Genomic DNA, 16,062 nt, shown 5'->3' on the forward strand with positions numbered 1-16,062 from the left:
TTTATTTCTTTATCAATATTAGCCAGACAAGAGTAAGGTTTATCTATTTTTAAATTTTTTAGAGATTAAGATTTTAAACTACATTTAACTATTCATCTGAAAATGAATGAGTACAGAATCAGATGAGGTGGATGGCAAAATATATTACATAAACTTAAGGAATTGCAGGTGTCTCAGGAATGGGTGAGTGATAAATCAGATGAGGAAACCTTAAGGATGGAAAGGGATAGAAATGTAAGTGGCAACATGAAAGCAGGTAGAAAGGGAGGTGCCTTACTCTCCTACAAGGATTAAAAGCTGGGAGTAATAACTTTGAAACTGAAAGTTACTTGTTCTTATATCACATCAATTTACTCTTCTTTATGTAGTTGGTTATTAAATCTTCAGAAAGAAATGTTGTCAAATTAATGACATGTAGTTGTCATATATTTCTAAATACCCATAATGGTGAAGAAATCGATATGTATAAAAATAGAAGGAACAATGTCATTAACATAGCCTTTTAGGATATCTGCTTTTCTAATTTTACTACACAAGAGAAAATTAAAACAGAATTTGATTGTGAAAATGCCTTTCCATCCTTTGAAAAATGCCCTTCAGTGAAATTATTAGTAAAAATGAACTCAGTTGCATCATTTACCATGAGCATCAGCAATGCTTTTTTTGCTGTTTCAACAAAGCAAAGAAAAATTATTAAGCAGAAGTAGAAAGGCAGGGCGAATAATTTGTTGTATTTTTCCTCTTTGGGTTTAGGCGAATTCACAAAAATGAAAATACAGATACAACAGGTAATATATGCCCATTGTTGTGGATGGCTCCATGCTATATGATTAAACTTGTACCTAAAGGTTGTCTGAATTCAACTCCTTAACCAGAACTATAAGCAGGAATCAGAATCTCTTGGTTTCTCTTCTCCCTTAAACTTTATTCCTTTACAATCTTTCTCTTTTGGTAACTTTTTTGTTGGAACCATTGAGAAAAGTTTCTGTGCAAAGCTTTACCTTTGAGCAGGTGGATTTTCCATTGAGACCAGGAGTACCCTGGTACAGAACTCCAAGTACTGTAATTAAAAATGTAGCAAAAGCCAGAATACAGATTGTTTGTAATTCTTAAAGTTTCCGAGGGCATTATTCACACATAAAACAACATTAGTCACACATAAAACAATGTGAATGCTGCCCCTTGGTATACAGGGACATTCTAGTACTGCTTGGGGCACACTATGTAAGTCCCTCAAAACCTTGAAACCCAATATAATAAAGGGGCTCCAAGACCCTAGTTTCACCACCAAGCTCCTTCTGGGATAAGAACAGGAGTCACTGGGCAACATTTTATATCCTATTTCTGGTAATTTACTCCCCCTTTCTTTCTATCCTATGGCTATTGCTTTGTGGAGATAGTTGACCAAGAAGTTATATATGAACAACAGCAAAAAAAATAGTAGGTCATTCTGCTTATGCAAAATCATAACTTGATAGATTATACAAACAGAGAAGGGATCTCAGATAGTCAAAGAATTGGGAATTGCAGCCTGGAAAATGACCGTTTTTTTCTGTTGCTTCAATTCACAGGTGAGAAAACTGAAGCCAAAAGAAGTTCAGAGATCATAGCCTAGGATCTAAATGTTTAACCAGATTTAACAACAACAAAAAAAACCCCAGCCCATTTTGCACAGTGGGTAGAGCGATGGCCTCCGAACTGAAAGGTCCCAGGTTCAATTCCAGTCAAGGGCACATGCCTGGGATGTGGGCTCGATCCCCAGTGGGGGGTGTGCAGGAGGCAGCCAATCCATGATTTTCTCTCATCATGGATGTTTCTATTTTTCTCTCCCTCTTCCTTCCTCTCTGAAATCAATAAAAATATATTAAATATTTTTTAAAAAACCACCTCTCCTATTTTATTTAAATGTGCCTCCATGTAAGATTCCTTCTGCATACAAGGAATGTATACAAGATTCCCATTGCCCATCACGACACTGCCTTCTACCCAAGCCAAGGCACGCCTGCCTCATCAAAGGAAACTCTAAAGGAGGTACTATATGCATGAGGACAGTGATCCCAGAAATGAACACCAAAGCAAGTGAAAAGTGAAAAATAGCTATATAAAATGAAAATATGTTTTAGTGGTTAAAAGTATAATCAAAAGACATAATCAATAACATGTAAGTCTGAGGATAGAGTGTTAAATAGAAATAAAATGTTCTATAGTTCTTGTATTTTCTGAAAGAAAAATGGTATCCTCTCTAATAAAAGGGCAATATGCAAATTAACTAACACCCCATCACAAAGATGGCAGCACCCATAGCCACAAGATGGTGGCGCCCAGTCCCCTAAGCCCTGCCGCTAGAGTGTCGGGTCCTGTCAGCCCCGCCGGGGGGAGAGGTGGCCGAGTGGCACAGCTGTATCTGCCCTCAGGCGACAAGCCCCAGCGTCCTGTGCGCCCCTGCCTGCAGAGGGAGGGCGGGAGGGCCTCTGGCCAGGGCCAGCCGGGGCACATGGGATGCTGGGGTGGTGTTGCCCCGACGACGAGCAGCAGCGTCCTGTGCGCCCCAGCCCGCAGAGGGAAGAAAGAGAGGCAGGCAGGTGGGCCTCTGGCCAGAGGCTGGCCGGGTCATGGGATGCTGAGGGAACCCCCCCACCCCCCGTGCACAAATTTCGTGCACTGGGCCTCTAATCTATATATATAAAAGTCTAAGTGACTAGCCGATTGGCTGAATGTTTGACCATCTGACCGGTAGCTATGATGCCCACTGACCACTGGGGGCAGATGGCCACCACAGGAGCTGCTGAGCTGCGGTGACTTGGCAGCTGCAGTTCTCAGGTGACACACCCGGAAACAGAGAGGAGGGAGGCTGATTCCAGGGTGCGTCACCTGAGAACTACCCCCTCACAATCCAGGACCCCTCGGGGGATGTCAGAGAGCTGGTTTCTGCCTTATCCCTGCAGACCAGGTTGAGGGACCCCACCGGTGCACGAATCCGTGCACTGGGCCTCTAGTTGAAATATATTTGAACATTAATGAGATAATATCAAAAATTTCAATTTCTAGGGTAAACACTAAAAGAACAGAAAATGTGAGCAGAGGAAATAAATTCTTTAGATGTTTCTTCTTCTATTTGATTTCATATTTATAAACAATTTGTTATATGTTTATAGGGCTATTTTCTCAGTTTTAGACACCATCTAATTAAGGTTTATGTTACCTGACACTTTTATGTTATCAACACATCATTTTCCCTTTTCACATCCTCCCAATATAGTTGTATCATAGTTCTGATGTAAATCAGAATTCAGATCTAACATTATTATGACTATATAAATCAGTGATGGCGAACCTTTTGAGCTCGGCCTGTCAGCATTTTGAAAAACCCTAACTTAACTCTGGTGCTGTGTCACATGTAGAAATTTTTTGATATTTGCAACCATAGTAAAACAAAGACATATTTTTGATATTTATTTTATATATTTAAATGCCATTTAACAAAGAAAAATCAACAAAAAAATGAGTTTGTGTGTCACCTCTGACACGCGTGTCATAGGTTCACCATCACTAATATAAATCATTCCAGTTGCTGACCACAGTCCATTGAAATTGCATTTCTTTTCTTATCTTTTTGTCTATTTTTTACTATAATAATAATGGCCTCAATTTTATTTTGCATGGTTCTCTATTACTTATCTCTCATTCTTCACAAAAAAATTTTAAAAGCAATTGGTTCTGGAGATGAGAATTGAGGGTAGATAGGAATTTGGTTGAATTTCAAAATATTTAATAACCATAACATAGAAACACCAATTAATCCAATATTATCTGTCCATAGCCATGCCGCGGTATACCCATTGAACATGAGTCCTGGGGGAATTTGGAAGGAAATGGTAGGGTGGGAAATGGCTATTGTTTTGTTACAAGCCTTTGAGTACTACCTGAACTTTTCAATGATATGTGTAGATGCTGTCGAGTAAAAATTAAAATTAATTTTAAAAAATGAATACATTTGGTTATATTTAGTCCTTAAACCTTAGCAGATCTAGATGAAGCTGAAGAATTCACTAAGTGACATGTATAAAATGCTATCAAGTACTTGAGCAAAAGGCCATAGGGGGGGAAATGTCTCTGCTGTGTAACAGAACTGTTCAACAACCCAGGTGCTTACTTTCTAACAAATAAATATTTTGCCTCTGATTAGAGCCAAAAACTGAATAATATACATCAAATTCTTCTAGGCAAAATGAATTGAACTAAAGAGAAAAGGCAGTTTTCCTCTTGAGGAAAATGTTAACTAATTGCACCCTATTAGATGTTAATTTGCAACAGGTGCTGTTTAAATGTACTGTAGTATCATCCTTATATTTAATAAGGTCTCTAAGTTGAGAGTCCCTGTGCCAAATTTTACACAAATTCATTTAAATTGGATGGAGTTTCTACGCCTCCCACAAAACAAATAAAGATGGACATGCTATTTAGTAACTATAAGGGACACCACATTAAGTATCTTTCTTAATTTTCCTCCAGAATCCTTTTTTGTCAATAATACTATTTCAACTAAGATGAATGTGAGGCCAGGGCACGAGGTGTAAGCAACAGGCCGCTGACAAATTGGTTTGGGGACTAGTCCTGAGATTAGATCATGAAACTATGAACTAAAGGAAAGGTGTCTTCCTTTATTTTAAAATGTATTTCTTTGTTGAAAGTATTACAGCTGTCCCCTTTCCCTCCCATTAACACCCTCCTCCCCACTCCTAACCCTCATGGTATACAAACATTAAGAAATGAGAAGCCAATAATTATTCTTAACATCAAATTCAATTTGGAAATAGAGTATTTATGAATATGAAAACTTTTATGGTTCTCAGTAAAAAAGAGCCTTTGTGTGTGTATGTGTGTTTTTTAATAGATTATCAAAATGAAGTTTTCCTCATCTGGAGTTTAAGGGCAAAGACTTGAGGCAAGACTTAGAAAGAAAACTTGGAGAACCAAGATGGCGGCATAGGTTAACGCCGGAGTTTGCTGCCTTGAACAACTACTTCAAAGTGAAACTAAAAGACGAAACGGACATCACCCAGAACCACAGGAACGCTGGCTGAGTGGAAGTCCTACTACTAGGAGGAAAGAGAAACGCATACGGACACTCAGAGGAGGCGCAGTGCTGAAGTCAAATTCTGAGGTGCGGAGTGCGCGGAGCGGGCTGGCGGCGGAAGGCGCAGTTGGCGTTTTCAATCGGGAGGGAGTCGCAGACTCTGAGCTCCAGATACGGGTGAGTCTTTAGGGACCCAGACTCAAACGGGAGAAGCGGGACTGTCTAGCTTCGGACAGAGCGAGTGCAGCTTTCTCTCCAAGGTTTGCAGTGGTTGCTGGGACTCAGAGAGGCAGAGCCCCTGGGGACAGGACTGAGAGCCGCCATAACTGCTCTCTCCGGCCCACCCTGTTGATCCTGTTCGACCCACCCCGCCCAAGCCCTGCACAGAGGCATTTGCCGGATAGCCTCAGGCAAAGGCTAGATTAGCACCTCCCTAGAGGACAGAAGTTCTCTCACTGCTGACACAGCTGATTCTCACAGCCACTTGGCCTGGAGGTCAAACCCTCCCTGGTATTAGCTACAACAATCAAGGCTTAACTACAAGACTGCGCACAAAGACCACTAGGGGGTGCACCAAGGAAGCATAACAAAATGCGGAGACAAAGAAACAGGACAAAATTGTCAATGGAAGATATAGAGTTCAGAACCACACTTTTAAGGTCTCTCAAGAACTGTTTAGAAGCCGCCGATAAACTTAATGAGATCTACAAGAAAACTAATGAGACCCTCGATGTTATGTTGGGGAACCAACTAGAAATTAAGCATACACGGACTGAAATAACGAATATTATACAGACTCCCGACAGCAGACCAGAGGAGCGCAAGAATCAAGTCAATGATTTGAAATGCGAGGAAGCAAAAAACACCCAACCAGAGGGGTGGAATGAAAAAAGAATCCAAAAATGCGAAGATAGTGTAAGGAGCCTCTGGGACAGCTTCAAGCGTACCAGCATCAGAATTATAGGGGTGCCAGAAGATGAGAGAGAGCAAGATATTGAAAACCTATTTGAAGAAATAATGACAGAAAACTTCCCCCACCTGGTGAAAGAAATGGACTTACAGGTCCAAGAAGCGCGGAGAACCCCAAACAAAAGGAATCCAAAGAGGACCACACCAAGACACATCATAATTAAAATGCCAAGAGCAAAAGACAAAGAGAGAATCTTAAAAACAGCAAGAAAAAGAAACTCAGTTACCTACAAGGGAATACCCATATGACTGTCAGCTGATTTCTCAACAGAAACTTTGCAGGCCAGAAGGGAGTGGCAAGAAATATTCAAAGTGATGAATGCCAAGAACCTACAACCAAGATTACTTTATCCAGCAAAGCTATCATTCACAATTGAAGGTCAGATAAAGAGCTTCATAGATAAGGAAAAGCTAAAGGAGTTCATCACCACCAAACCAGTATTATATGAAATGCTGAAAGGTATCCTTTAAGAAGAGGAAGAGGAAGAAAAAGGTAAAGATACAAATTATGAACAACAAATATGCATCTATCAACAAGTAAATCTAAGAATCAAGTGAATAAATAATCTGATGAACAGAATGAACTGGTGATTATAATAGAATCAGGGACATAGAAAGGGAATGGACTGACTATTCTTGGGGGGAAAGGGGTGTGGGAGATGCGGGAAGAGACTGGACAAAAATCGTGCACCTATGGATGAGGACAGTGGGTAGGGAGTGAGGGCGGAGGGTGGGGCGGGAACTGGGAGGAGGGGAGTTATGGGGGGGGGGGAAGAGGAACAAATGTAATAATCTGAACAATAAAGATTTAATTAAAAAAAAAAAAGAAACAATTCCCTTTAGAACTAGTTGAGGTTCCAATTTTGCCTGTGTACCCTGTGTCCTTGTAGTCTTTCATAATCTAATCTTGCAAGTGACATACCACTACATGTGCCATATTCTATTGGTCAAACAGACCAATCTTCATACAATGTGGGAGAGGACTATAATAGTGTGTAAATACCAGAAGTCAGGAATCACTGAGGGCCTTCATGGTGGCTGCCTACTACAGTGAGAATGTTGTCATGTTGCAATCCATGTGAGAAGTAAAGGCTTAACCTCTAAGTTAGCCCCATCTTATAGATTACCACTTACAAACAACAAAAAAGCTCACTTACTCTGCATGATAGAAAGAAAAAGCCCCCACTTGGAGGAAGCTATCCAGGAGTCAGTGTCCCTTCAGCAGCTCCTTGATCAATATAGTGGTGAATATCTGGAATGAGAAAATGAGGATTAACACCTGGCTTGAAAAGAGAACAGAGAAAGAAACCAAACACTGATAACAACTTTACTAAACACAGTTTTAGCTATATAAGTAAAGTTGAAAAACACTTACCTGGAATAAATGTATTCACCCTGAAATCCAACAATAGCTATAGACCATAGAGAAGCAAGTAAACTGCAGCTTTCTTATGGTTTGGTCATAAATATTCACTCAATCATTTTGTCATTCAACATATGTTGATGATAAATAAGGGACTTTTACACTCAATTCATATTTTCTGAGTTCCCCTTTGGGATATGAAACTATGCTTAACAATATAATAAGGAAACATAAAGCAAACACACAGCCCCTTCCTTCAAAAACCTTTCATTCAAAATCAAGAAAAACTAGATAAATGACACACATACTTGTTTTTAAAGACAATAAACACAAGGTCCTTAAAAGTTTTTCTTCAAAATATACATATATTGCCATTTATCTTGGATTCTCTTTTTCTATCTCCATGTGTTTTTAGTTATTGATGAAAACTGTTATATACAAGATGGCTTTTTCAATAAAAAAAAAACACACCCAAAAACAAAAAAAAATACCCAAAAACAAACAAACAAAAAAAAGAAAACTTCAGAAATAAAAAGATATAATTTAAAACAATATGGAGTTTGCTATAGAAAACTATTAAAACTGAATGTACATTGATAGTAGAAATAAATTAGGAATGTGAGTTACAAAATTATTAAACATTAAATTATTTCATTCAATAGATCTTTAAAAGAGGGATTGAAGATAGAGAATGGCAAAGTCATTGCTTTAAGATAATTGTAACATAAAAGTGCAGACACATAAGCAAATAATTTTTAAAACAAGCAAATATAACGGTTCTTTGGTCAATTTTGTTGGGGGCTGGATCAAGAATCCCTCCCTCCCTCCCTTCCTTCCTTCCTTCCTTCCTTCCTTCCTTCCTTCCTTCCTTCCTTCCTTTCTTCTTTCCTTTTGAAATGTATCTGTTTTGTTGAAAGTATTATAGATGCCCCTCCTTTTTTTCCCATGGAGCCCTCCACCCCACACCTGCCCTTCCCAGATCTTCACCACACTATTTATTGTCTGTGTCCATAGGCTATGCATATCCTATATAATAAAAGGCTAATATGCAAATAGACCAAACGGTGGAACAACCGGAACAACCAAACAACCAGACACTATGACATGTGTTGACCACCAGGGGGCATATGCGGAACATGGCGGGCCCTGGCCATGGCAGGATGGTGGAGCAGGTGAGCAGGGGCACCAAGCCAAGGCAGGGTGCTGGTCGCTGTCACCGGGGCGAGCCTCTGGTGGTTACTGAAAATTCTTTGTTCCCGCGCACCATGGTCCTACCCAGTGCTCACACCTGCAGCCAGCGCTGGAGCTGCCACTCACACCCGCTGCCAGTGCCTGGTGCCAGTCCTGATCACTTGGCGCCATCAGTGGGTGTGAGCAGTGGCTGCTGGCCCTGATCGCCCCTGAGGGCTTCTCCACCTCCCTCTGCTCCTGAGGGGTAATTGGGGCAGCAGCTTCCACTTACACCTGCTGACAACACCGGCCCCATTCACACCTGCTGCTGGCACCAGCCCCAGTCACTGCCAGAAGACAGGGGACTAGGGGCCTTGGCAGGAGGGGTTGGGTGGGGGCACAGAGGATAGGCCAAGACCTGCTCCTGTGCCTACTGAAGCCGTGCAGCCCACAGTTCCTTTCAAGGTGCACGAATTCATGCACTGGGCCCCTAGTATGCATATAAGTTCCCCGGAATCACTTGATTTAAGAAAAATCAATTTGATGTCTGTATAACTGACCATTAAATGATACAGGTAGAAAGGCAGATGGAACAGCAAGAAAGAATAAAAGTACACAGCATATCAAGGGAAGTACAAATAATGTAAGAGATTATAATTTATGACACTTGTTTAAAGAGGGCACATATTGAGAGAGAACAATAGTAGTCTAATACATTTGCTGCTGTTTCCTGATATTTCTCAAATAATCAGATTTAAAAAACTTTCTATTAAAATTGTGGCCCCAGATCATGTTTACTTGTGCTCTGCATTTTGTAGAGAGTTACTTGCACCCCAAAGAGAAACCCTGTTAACTAACTTGTATGGCAGTATTCCCTCTCTGACCATAACTATATACCTACTAAGAGAACCTAATGCACTATTTCAAAACAGAGGCACATGCTATCAAAAGTCAGAAGCTTTCCTACCAGTCTCAATGTGCTTTCTTCTTTACTTCTCCAGTTGTAGGATTAAACAGCTTTTCAGTGGTTCTGGATGATGTTTGTTCTGTATTTTAGTTGTAATTTTTATGTGGTTGTGGGAGGCAGTGAGTACTGGTGATTACCTATGCCACTATCCTATGAACAGGCATGGAACTGGCTGGTCCGGCACCCATGTGTGCTGCTTTTTTAATAGGGAGGGAGATCGTCTCTGTGGAGGCCACCTGGAGGAGCAAGGGGTCCCAGCCCCACACCAGACCCCAAGCCCAGGGTCCCAGAGCTGGGAGAAGATGTCCCTATGAGCAGTAAGAACTACAGGCTGTAAAAACCAGTGCAAATTGGGGCTCAGTGACACAAAGGCTGCTGGAGACCCAGTTGTTCCTCTTAAAAAGCTGGTACCACAATTTACAACCCCACTCAAGCTGAATTTTCCATCATTGCTTTTGTGACTTTGTCCTTATAAATAAGATCTCCACAAATTGCATATTTATAATAATATTTACTGTGATAATAATTATTATCACAGTAAATATGTGTTAACTCCTGATTCTGAATTATAAAAACTATTCATCCTTCAGCATTCACAATTAGAAGCCTTTCAGAAGCATTCATATTCTTAAATGTTTTCAATGCTAGTGACCCTGTATTTAAATGCCAAGTACTTGACAGCCCTGATGTTTGAAGGATCTTCTAAAATAACCATTTGTGTATTTACTCTGGCTCTAAGAGAATAATGTTCAAATCACTATTTTCCTTGTACTAGGAATTTCCAGCTATAGAAATAGCAAGTGAACATAAAGGAGGAGGCGGGGCGGCGGGGAACCTGATTGGCCCTGATCACCTGCCAGGCCTAGGGACCCCACCCTTGCATGAATTTCGTGCACTGGGCCTCTAGTAATAAGTAAAACAGACAGGCCTCATATCCTCAAGGAAATTTTCATCCACACTTCTTGTCATTTCCACATGACCAAAGCTAAAAATCTGTAGATATCTAAGACACCTCTACACTACAACATTATGACTGGCATTTTTATTTGTCAATAGCAATGTTGTTATTTTCAATTACTAGGAAGAGTTGGGAAGGAAGAAGAGAGAAAATGGATGTGGTGGGTGAGGGTAAGAAAGGGCAGGCAGGACAGGAGAACAATTTTTCCTCTAAACAAACAACTATGCTACCAAGTTTGATCTGAAACTTGTAAATAATGTTTGCTTCTATTGAGCTTTTCCTATCAAACATCTCTCAAATATGACTGATACCAAAGGTTTAACAAAATATTTAAATTCATTCTTTAAAGAGCTATCTTTATGAGTATAAAATATCGAGAAACTATTCAAGTAAATGTTTATGCACAATTGAAAATTTAAATACCTTAAAAGAGATATCACACAACTTCAGCATTAGAATAATAAACCACTAACTTATCTAACATCATTCAACAACTTAAATAATTTTAAGGTATCTTTAATGAAGATATTTTAGCAAAATAAAAAATCTGAATTCTTTTAAAAAATCAAAATTTGAAAGGAGAATGTTATTTGAAATCTTCAATAGCTCTAGGCTAACACTATTTTAATACTAAATAAAAAACAAAACTAGTAACACAAGGATTTTTCCTATTTGAGAATACATTTTAATTTTTGATTGTGATTAAATTACTTAAAAGTAATTTTACCATAATTACATACAATATTTTATCCGTTTTTCTGTAACATGGACAAATGATCAAAATCAAATCACAGAAAGATTATAATTACCAAAACTGAAAATGATCCCTGAAATTGGAGCTAAATATTCTTTAACTAATAAAGCACATGGGCAGCTGTAAAATCACCAGTGATTCAAAATTTGTCAAAACTAATTGTTGATATTAAACCTTAGATGTCACTGCATATCAAACTGCTGTCTTCTCCTCATATCAAGCCCACCCAACTCTTCAGTCCTCCCTCTGGTTCACCACACTGCTTATTAAATGATACATAAAACCCACTTTACACACACACACACACACACACACACACACACACACACATTAAAAATAAAAAAGCTTTTTCTTGTCTAATACAATAATTCCAGAGAAACATATACTGCTTTATTGATGTTCCTGTTTCATGGTAAGAGGGACAGACATAACTAAAAGTTTTGTGGTACTTGTATGTTTGGAACTGCACTTTAGCTGGCTGCCATATCCATAGAGGATGGTTGGAGACAGAGAATCGTCAGCTTCAGCTGCGGCAATTTATATACCAACATAACCATCCCATGATATAGCTTCTAAAATTAACATCCTTAAGCTAGCCTGCAAGAATATCTCAAGACTTTTTTCATGCAATTCGTCAGTATCTCACTATTTCCTTCCATGCTAGTTAAGATAATCTTCATGATCCAACCTAAGTTGCTGACTGCCACTTCTGTTTGGAATACTACCCTATGTTCTCCATAAGTCTATGGCTCCTTATTTCTTTAAAATCCAAGTGCAGCAATGTTATTTAGTTGCCTAATCAGCATTTATTCACCATTTCCCCTTCTGACTAGTTTCTTGTTTCCATTTATGACATAGGTGCTTCTTGAGGAATTTAATTCCTTCCCACTGGTAGTGATGGAGTATATATACATTACATTCCCCCTAATCACAGTGATTGATTCTGAAATCCAGAAGTGCTCCAAGAATTCCAGGCTTTACCCCAGGATAACTCATTCTCTGGACAGGGAGATGAGTGTATAAAGTCTGGAACGCTGAAATCATTGTTTCAGGTACCAAAAGAAGGGCGCTAAAGGGGCAGATTGCAAAGAAATGGAGCCAGCCTCTGATGACATTAGGTATTTCAGGATCAATCCTTTTTAGGAACCAAATATACATTGAAGTTTTCTGTTACTGGAGCCAATGAATCACTTTAATTTTTAAAAGATGGTTGAATTTAAGTTTTATGTTACTAGCAATGGAAATAACCTACATTACCTACTATACATAGTATATACATCACCTTCTGGAAGTCTTTAATTCTTTATCCCATCTTACTGTTTCTGTTCTCATTGTTTCTTCAACTGTGAAACATCAGCGTACTAGGGTAATCTGCAATAATCCTCACTAATAGCAATGAAAATGACATAAATCCATTTTGGTATTTAAAAAGTTCCTAATTAGATTATAGCTTCTAAAGGCATAAAGAAAAATCCTCTGCTGCATTTTTTCTTCAAGAACTATATACCATATTTCTCTATAAAACACAAACTCGGTGCATATTGAATGCCAATAAATGTGGTGAACAGTGAAAATGAGTTTTCCAGATAATGATTTAGTAATATACACCTTCTCATTCAGAGATTATTTAAAGTACCTGAAACTGCACTTGAGAGGTATTGAATTCGGCTGGTCACGTGGTCATTTCCTTTTTAAATTAATGTAAAATCATAAATATTTAGTGTAAGAGTTTCTTCCAACTCTATATTCATCAATTTCATCATTTTGCCTCAATATTTCAGTGACAACTTTCTTCAGTATAGGAAAATAAAATGTAGTATAGGTCCTGACAAAGTATAAAAAAGAAAAAATAAACTTGTAGTTTTACCAGCTAACTTCACAAATTGCAATCCCCTGGAAGGGCAGTTACAGTAAGACAAATGCAATGCTCAAAGGGAATTTTATAGACACTTGCCTAAAACTGGTATGTCACTTGTCATAGCAAAAAGACCTGCTAAACTAGCCCAATATTTTGACAATTTGATTTCATTCATGAATAAAATACAACGTGACTGATAATGCTAATCCATAAACCTAAAATTCAGTGGTAAGCACAGCATGTTCTTCTAATTCTGCTTAATATTCACTTTTTAATTGTTTCCATTTTGAATAACTAAAGTCTGTTAAATACAGTTGCATTTGTTTCCCAGGTCAGAAATCAAATATACTGAAGTTGTGGAAAACTAATTTTTTTTCTTCAAGCAATTAAATCTCCTTTAAAAACAAGGTTTTGCTCATCAAAGACCTGAACAATTGCAATTAGCCTTTCAACAGGATTGTTTCCGGCACACGACTTCCTGATATCATCTCACCTTTGTGTGTTATTAGTTTGTTTTGTGTCGGTAACTGTGCTAATTTCTATCTTTAAAAGCATGAAATCTTGAGTGAAATATTTCTGGAGTCTCCTGAGTGTTTATAATGGATGGTAGGCTAGTCTAAAATTTGATTCCAAATATCGCAAGTTGATAATTGTGCTGGTGCTAAAACTCTCCATTAAACATTTATATAAGAGTAAAGGTGTCACTTAGTTTTCTTTATAACATCTAATTCTCATTAAAAAGAAAGAATACAATAGGCTAAAATAATTTAAAAGTGAAAGTAGGCTTTTGGATTTTCAATGTGGTGTATACCATATTCATCCCAGTAAGCTAGACAGAGATAAGCAAAATAGGGTCTTAGGATTCTCCCATTGCTGCATTGCTTAAATTACTGTTAAAAGTCACACTAAACGCTGTTTGTGTGGATTTTATAGGTTAATTGTTCTAATCAGTTAATATCTAAAAAGAAAAGAAATAATTTCCATTTGTTCCATCTAAAAAGTTAAAATCCATTGTTGCATAGCACAGTCTCAGATTAACCTGCTACTTTATATTAGACATTCAGAGAGAGTAGAAAGACCATTCAAGGAAAGGGAAATGGGAGAAAATTCATATTTAAGTTCCAGTGTATTTTACATATGCAGTGTATTTTGCATATGCAGTCTTATTTAATTCCAAGGAGGAAAGTTGTATTATTTATATTATATATATATATATATATATATATATATATATATATATATATATATATATGAGGATGCTGAAGCTTGTGAGTTTTAAATTACTTGTTCAATAAACACATACATTTTGTTACATATGTTAAAATTTCAAATCACTACAACATTAATGATGGACTTTGCAGCTAAGTTAGCCCATTTGTTTTGCAACCTTCACAATGAGCCATGGAAATGAAGCTCTTATGATGCTGAGTAACTGTTTCCTAAATCCCTCATGTTAAAGAGAGGTCTTTTGATTGAACACAGAAAGTGATCTAGGGAGAGTTAGAACAGGATTCTAGATATTTATTGTCACTCATGTCACTACATTTAGTGAGTATTTTTTATAATGTCTTTATAGATTTGCACCATTTTTTTGTTTTAATAGAGAGTCCTAACAGATCTCTCATGACGTTGATTTTCAATGGTATCATAAATTGGATATGGGTATCACATGTTCTGATTGTTTCTTGTTGATATTTAGAAATGATATTGCTTTTGCATATCTACACTAATAAAAGAGAAAGATGCAAATCGACCATACCTTCACGTCACCCACCAGCTAATCAGGAGTGAGTATGCAAATTAACCCAACAAAGGTGGCGGGTTAATTTGCATATCCAGGTACCGAGCAGCCAGGTGCAGGACGCTTGCGCCGTCATCGCCATGGTGACGATGCAGGAGTTCCGCACCACCCCAGCCACTCTGGGCCTCTGGGCAGTGCGGGAAGGCGGAAAGGTGGCTCCGGGCCTCTGGGCAGCATGGAAAGGCAGAAAGATGGCTCCGGCCAGAGCAAAGGCAGTGCTGGCAGCCAGGATAAGGAAGGCCCATTCTTTCATGAATCTTCGTGCATAGGGCCTCTAGTTGATTTATAAGAGGCCATTTCATGGAGCTCACTTGTTAGGGCTGATTTGTTCATTTGATCCTCTTGGGTTTCTTAGGTATGTAACATTATCAGCAAACCAATAATGATTTGGGCAATATTCATTCCAAAATCTAGGCATTTTATATCTCATTTTATGACATAGCTATCTCTTCCATTAAAAAAAAAAAGTAACAGTGACAACTTTGTCTCCAGTACAGTATTTGCCTAGGTTATGTCCGAATAGTTTTAGTTACATGGCAAGTTAATATAATATTATTATGTGTAAAAATATTCCATAATTATATAAGCGTGGAAAAAGTGTTAGGTTTTGTGAGGCAAACCCCATGAGTGAAAAAAAACAACTTAGGACTTATAAATAATACTTGTGGTGAATCTCCTAGAGTCTAATATTATTGGTTGTGTATTCCCAGATTATTTAACCAATTTAGATCACTAATTTATCCTAAAGGTAATTTATGTTTTAGACATACTGAGACAGATATGTTTTTATTTTCGAATAGTTAAAACTCTCCTCCCCTCCCCCAATCATGATTTTTCTCCAAAGATTTCAGAACACACTAGTAATACTATAATATTTCGTGTTCATATTGTTATACTTATACTAGCCCAGTGCACAAAATGTGTGCACTTGTGGGGGTCCCTCAGCCTGGCATGAGCCCTCTCACAGTCCAGGAGCCCTCAGGAGATGTCCGACTGCTGGCGTAGGCCCACTCCCCAAGCCACAATCAGACATCCTTAGCGCTGCCTTGGAGGTGGGAGAGGCTCCCACCACCACCACTTTACTCGCCAGCTGTGCGCCTGGCTTCTGGTTGACTGGCACTCTCGCTGTGAGAGCACACGGATCA

General features: G+C 38.6%; 1 long non-coding RNA gene across 1 annotated transcript in view; it reads right to left on the minus strand.

Moving 5' to 3' along the window:
- Positions 1-7,177: 7,177 nt before the first annotated feature.
- Positions 7,178-16,062, minus strand: part of LOC118663564 — a 31,713-nt gene continuing 22,828 nt past the window's right edge. Inside the window, exon 3 of the long non-coding RNA XR_004970087.1 lies at positions 7,178-7,298. This is a non-coding gene — a long non-coding RNA (uncharacterized LOC118663564). The remainder of the gene's footprint in view (positions 7,299-16,062) is intronic.

The sequence above is a fragment of the Myotis myotis genome, unplaced genomic scaffold, assembly GCF_014108235.1.
Source record: "Myotis myotis isolate mMyoMyo1 unplaced genomic scaffold, mMyoMyo1.p scaffold_m19_p_1, whole genome shotgun sequence".
In the NCBI taxonomy this organism is placed as follows: domain Eukaryota; kingdom Metazoa; phylum Chordata; class Mammalia; order Chiroptera; family Vespertilionidae; genus Myotis; species Myotis myotis.